Below are 6188 nucleotides of genomic sequence, written 5' to 3'. Positions count from 1 at the left end.
AACAAAAATGGACTAGAACAGACCTAAACCCTAAACCCTAAACCTTAAACCCTAAACCATTAACATAGTCAAGACCAAAATGATCTAAAATATTAATGCGTTGAGAATTTTGCACTTATTGGACGAACTACAATGAATTAGAACTTAAACAGACACAAAGAAACATAACAAAAACCAAAATGTCCTAAAATCTAAATTAAGTGAGAGTTTTCTAGTTATGGTTGAAATACATTGATTAACAACTAAATGGACACAAAAAATCACAAATACCAAAATAACCTAAGTTTTTTATCTAGCGAGTCTTTTTGCACTTATTATACGACCTACATTGTTTTAGAAACAAAGTGGACTAGAATACACGTAGTAAAAAACAAAATGACCTAAAATCTATATCCATTGATAATTATGCACTTATTTCATGTAATACATTGATTAAAACAAAATTGGAATAGAATAGACCTAGACCCTTAACCCTAAACCTAAACCCGAAACCCTAAAACCTAAACCCAAAACCCTTAACCCTAAACCCTAAACCGTAAACCGTAAACCCTAAACCCTAAACCCTAAACTCTTAACCGTAAACCCTAAACTCTAAATCCTAAATCCTAAATCCTAAATCCTAAATCCTAAATCCTAAATCCCAAATCCCAAATCCCAAATCCTAAATCCTAAATCCAAAATCCTAAATCCTAAATCCTAAATCCTAAATCCTAAATCCTAAATCCTAAATCCTAAATCCTAAATCCTAAATCCTAAATCCTAAATCCTAAATCCTAAATCCTAAATCCTAAATCCTAAATCCTAAATCCTAAATCCTAAATCCTAAATCCTAAATCCTAAATCCTAAATCCTAAATCCTAAATCCTAAATCCTAAATCCTAAATCCTAAATCCTAAATCCTAAATCCTAAATCCTAAATCCTAAATCCTAAATCCTAAATCCTAAATCCTAAATCCTAAATCCTAAATCCTAAATCCTAAATCCTAAATCCTAAATCCTAAATCCTAAATCCTAAATCCTAAATCCTAAATCCTAAATCCTAAATCCTAAATCCTAAATCCTAAATCCTAAATCCTAAATCCTAAATCCTAAATCCTAAATCCTAAATCCTAAATCCTAAATCCTAAATCCTAAATCCTAAATCCTAAATCCTAAATCCTAAATCCTAAATCCTAAATCCTAAATCCTAAATCCTAAATCCTAAATCCTAAATCCTAAATCCTAAATCCTAAATCCTAAATCCTAAATCCTAAATCCTAAATCCTAAATCCTAAATCCTAAATCCTAAATCCTAAATCCTAAATCCTAAATCCTAAATCCTAAATCCTAAATCCTAAATCCTAAATCCTAAATCCTAAATCCTAAATCCTAAATCCTAAATCCTAAATCCTAAATCCTAAATCCTAAATCCTAAATCCTAAATCCTAAATCCTAAATCCTAAATCCTAAATCCTAAATCCTAAATCCTAAATCCTAAATCCTAAATCCTAAATCCTAAATCCTAAATCCTAAATCCTAAATCCTAAATCCTAAATCCTAAATCCTAAATCCTAAATCCTAAATCCTAAATCCCAAATCCTAAATCCTAAATCCTAAATCCTAAATCCTTAACCATAAACCTAAACCCTAAACCTTAAACCCTAAACTTAGTAAAGACCACTAATGACCTAAAATATTAATCAATTGAGACTATTGCACTTATTGGTTGAACTACATTGGTTAACAACTAAAATGGACAAAAAGAACATAACAATTAATAAAATGACCTAAAATATTAATATGTTGAGTCTTTTGCACTTATTAGACAAACTACATTAATTTAGAAAACAAAATGGACTAGAATACACCTAGTAAATAACAAAATGACCTAAAATCTATATCAATTGAGAATTATGCACTTATTTCATGAAATATATTGATTAAAACCAAAATGGACTAGAATAGACCTAGACCCTTAAACTTAAACCTAAACCTTGAACCCTAAACGTTAGACCCTAACCCTAAACCTATTAAAGACCACTAAACCCTAAACCCTAAATTCAAACGCTTAACCCTAAACACAAAACACTAAACCCTAAAACCCTAAACCTAGTAAAGACCACTAATGACCTAAAATATTAATCAATTGAGACTTTTGCACTTATTGGTTGAACTACATTGGTTAACAACTAAAATGGACAAAACAGAAAAACATAACAAATAATAAAATGACCTAAAATATTAATCTATTGAGTCTTTTTCACTTATTACACGAACTACATTAATTTAGAAACAAAGTAGACTAGAATACACCTAGTAAATAACAAAATGACCTAAAATCTATATCCATTGAGAATTATGCACTTAATTCGTGAAATACATTGATTAAAACTAAAATGGACTAGAATAGACAAATACCCATAACCATAAAACAAAACCCTAATCCCTAAACCCTAAACCCTAAACGTTAAAACTTAAACCCTAAACCCTAAACCTAGTAAAGACCACTAATGACCTAAAATATTAATCAATTGAGGCTTTTGCACTTATTGGTTGAACTACATTGGTTAACAAAGTGGACTAGAACACACCTAATAATCTATTGAGTCATTTGCACTTATTAGACAAACTCCATTGTTTTAGAAACAAAGTGGACTAGAATACACCTAGTAAATATCAAAATGACCTAAATCTATATCCATTGAGAATTATGCACTTATTTCATTAAATACATTGATTAAAACAAAAATGGACAGAAAGAAACATATCAAATACAAAAATGACCTAATATCCAAATATAGTGACAGTTATGCACTTATTCGACGAACTACATGGATTAAGAAACAAAATGGACTAGAATAGACCTAGACCCTTAACCCTTAACCTTAAAACCTAATGCCAAAACACTAAACCCTAAACCCTAAACCTTAAACGCTTAACCTTAAACCCTAATCGCAAAACACTAAACCCTAACCCCTAAACCTCAAAAGCTTAACCCTAGTAAAGACCACTAATGACCTAAAATATTAATCAATTGATACTTTTGCACTTATTGGTTGAACAACATTGGTTAACAACTAAAATGGACAAAAAAAAACATAACAAATAATAAAATGACCTAAAATATTAATCTTTAGAGTCTTTTGCACTTATTAGACGAACTACATTAATTTAGAAACAAAGTGGACTAGAATACACCTAGTAAATAACAAAACGACCTAAAATCTATATCAATCGAGAATTATGCACTTATTTCATGAAATACAATGATTAAAACCAAAACGGACTAGAATAGACCTAGACCCTTAATCTTTAACCTAATCCCTGAACCCTAAACTATAAACCCTAAACCTTGAACCCTAAACCTAGTAAATAACACAAATGACCAAATATTTTTATCGATTGAGACGTTTGCACTTATTAGATCAACTACATTAAGTAAGAATAAAAATGGACTATAATAGACCTCGTATAGACCAAAATAACCTACAATATTAATGTATTGTGAGTTTTGTACTTGTTGGACGAATTACAATGAATAAGAGCTAAAATGGACAAAAAGAGACCTATCAAAAACAAAAATGACATCAAATCCAAATCAAGTAACACTTATGGACTCATTCGACGATCTACATTGATTAAGAACCAAAATTGACTAAAATAGACCTTGACCCTTTACCCTTAACCTTAAACCTTAAACCCTAAACACTAAACCCAAATCCCTTAACCTAGTAAAGATCAAAATGACCTAAATTATTAATGTATTGAGACTTTTGAACTTATTCGACGAACTACAACGAATAAGAACTAAAATTGGCAATGACCTTAAATCAACGAACTACGACGAACCAAAATGCCCTTAAATCTAAATCTAGTGAGACTTATGCACTTATTCTGCGAACTACATTGATTAAGAACCAAAATGGACTAGAATAAACTTAGACCCTTAAACCTTAATCTTAAACCCTAAACCCTAACCATTAACCTAGTCAAGATCAAAATGACCTAAAATATTAATGTGTGGAGAATTTTGAACTAATCCAAATTTAGTGAGAGTTTTCCACATATAGGTTGAACTACATTGATTAACAACTAAAACGGAAAAAGAATCACAAATACTAAAAAGACCTAAGATTTTAATATAGCGAGTCTTTTTGCACTTATTATACGAACTACATTGTTTTAGAAACAAAGTGGACTTCGTTACACGTAGTTAAAACAAAATGACCTAAAATCTATATCCATTGTGAATTATGCACTTATTTCATGTAATACATTAATTAAAACAAAATGGATTGGAATAGATCTAACAATTAACCCTAAACTTAATCCCGAAATCCTAAACCCGAAACCCTTAACCCTAACCCCTAAACCTTAAACCCTAAACCCTAAATCCTAAACCCTAAACCATAAATTCTAAATCCTAAACCCTAAACCCTAAACACTAAACCCTATACCCTAAACCCTAAACCCTAAACCCTAAACCCTAAACCCTAAACCCTAAAACCTAAACCTTAAACCCTAAACCTTGGCCCCTAAACCTTGTAAATACCCCCAAATGACCTAATATTTTAATTTATTGAGACTTTTGCACTTATTAGACCAACTACATTGCGTAAAAATAAAAATGGACTAGAATAGACCTCGTATAGACCAAAATGACCTACAATATTAATGTATTGAGAGTTTTGTACTTTATGGACGAACTACAATGAATAAGATCTAAAATAGACAAAAAGTAACCTATCGAAAACAAAAATGACCTCAAATCGAAATCGAGTGACACTTATGCACCTATTCGACGAACAACATTGATTAAGAAACAAAATGGACTACAATAGACCTTGACCCTAATCCCTTAACCTAGTAATGATAAAAATGACCTAAAATATTAATGTGTTGACACTTTGGAACTTATTCGACGAACTACATTGATTAAGAACCAAAATGGACAAGAATAGACATAGACCTTTAACCCTTAATCTTAAACCCTAACCATTAACCTAGTCAAGACCAAAATGAGCTAAAATATTAACGCGTCGAGAATTTTGCACTTATTGGACGAACTAAAATGAATAAGAAACAAAATTGGCAAAAAGAAACATATCAAAAACCAAAATGTCCTAAAATCCAAATTTAGTGAGAGTTTTCCACATATAGGTTGAACTACATTGATTAACAACTAAAACGGAAAAAGAATCACAAATACTAGAAAGACCTAAGATTTTAATATAGCGAGTCTTTTTGCACTTATTATACGAACTACATTGTTTTAGAAACAAAGTGGACTTCGTTACACGTAGTTAAAACAAAATGACCTAAAATCTATATCCATTGTGAATTATGCACTTATTTCATGTAATACATTAATTAAAACAAAATGGATTGGAATCGATCTAGACCCTTAACCCTAATCCTAATCCCGAAACCCTAAACCCGAAACCCGTAACCCTAACCCCTAAACCCGAAACCTTAAACCCTAAACCCTAAACCCTAAATCCTAAACCCTAAACCATAAATCCTAAATCCTAAACCCTAAACACTAAACCCTATACCCTAAACCCTTAACCTAAACCCTAAACCCTAAACCTTAAACCCTAAACCTTCTACCCTAAACCTTGTTAATACCACAAATGACCTTATATTTTAATTTATTGAGACTTTTGAACTTATTAGACCAACTACATTGCGTAAAAATTAAAATGGACTAGAATAGACCTCGTATAGACCAAAATGGCCTACAATATTAATGTATTGAGAGTTTTGTACTTTATGGACGAACTAGAATGAATAAGATCTAAAATAGACAAAAAGTAACCTATCAAAAACAAAAATGACCTCAAATCCAAATCGAGTGACACTTATGCACCTATTCGACGAACAACATTGATTAAGAAACAAAATGGACTAAAATAGACCTTGACCCTAATCCCTTAACCTAGTAATGATCAAAATGACCTAAAATATTAATGTGTTGACACTTTGGAACTTATTCGACGAACTACATTGATTAAGAACCAAAATGGACAAGAATAGACATAGACCTTTAACCCTAAATCTTAAACCCTAACCATTAACCTAGTCAAGACCAAAATGAGCTAAAATATTAACGCGTCGAGAATTTTGCACTTATTGGACGAACTACAATGAATAAGAAACAAAATTGGCAAAAAGAAACATATCAAAAACCAAAATGTCCTAAAATCCAA

Source organism: Cicer arietinum, chromosome 3 (assembly GCF_000331145.2).
Source record: "Cicer arietinum cultivar CDC Frontier isolate Library 1 chromosome 3, Cicar.CDCFrontier_v2.0, whole genome shotgun sequence".
Classification (NCBI taxonomy): Eukaryota; Viridiplantae; Streptophyta; class Magnoliopsida; order Fabales; family Fabaceae; genus Cicer; species Cicer arietinum.
The sequence above is the reverse complement of the archived record's forward strand: the minus strand, read 5'-3'. Positions refer to the sequence as shown.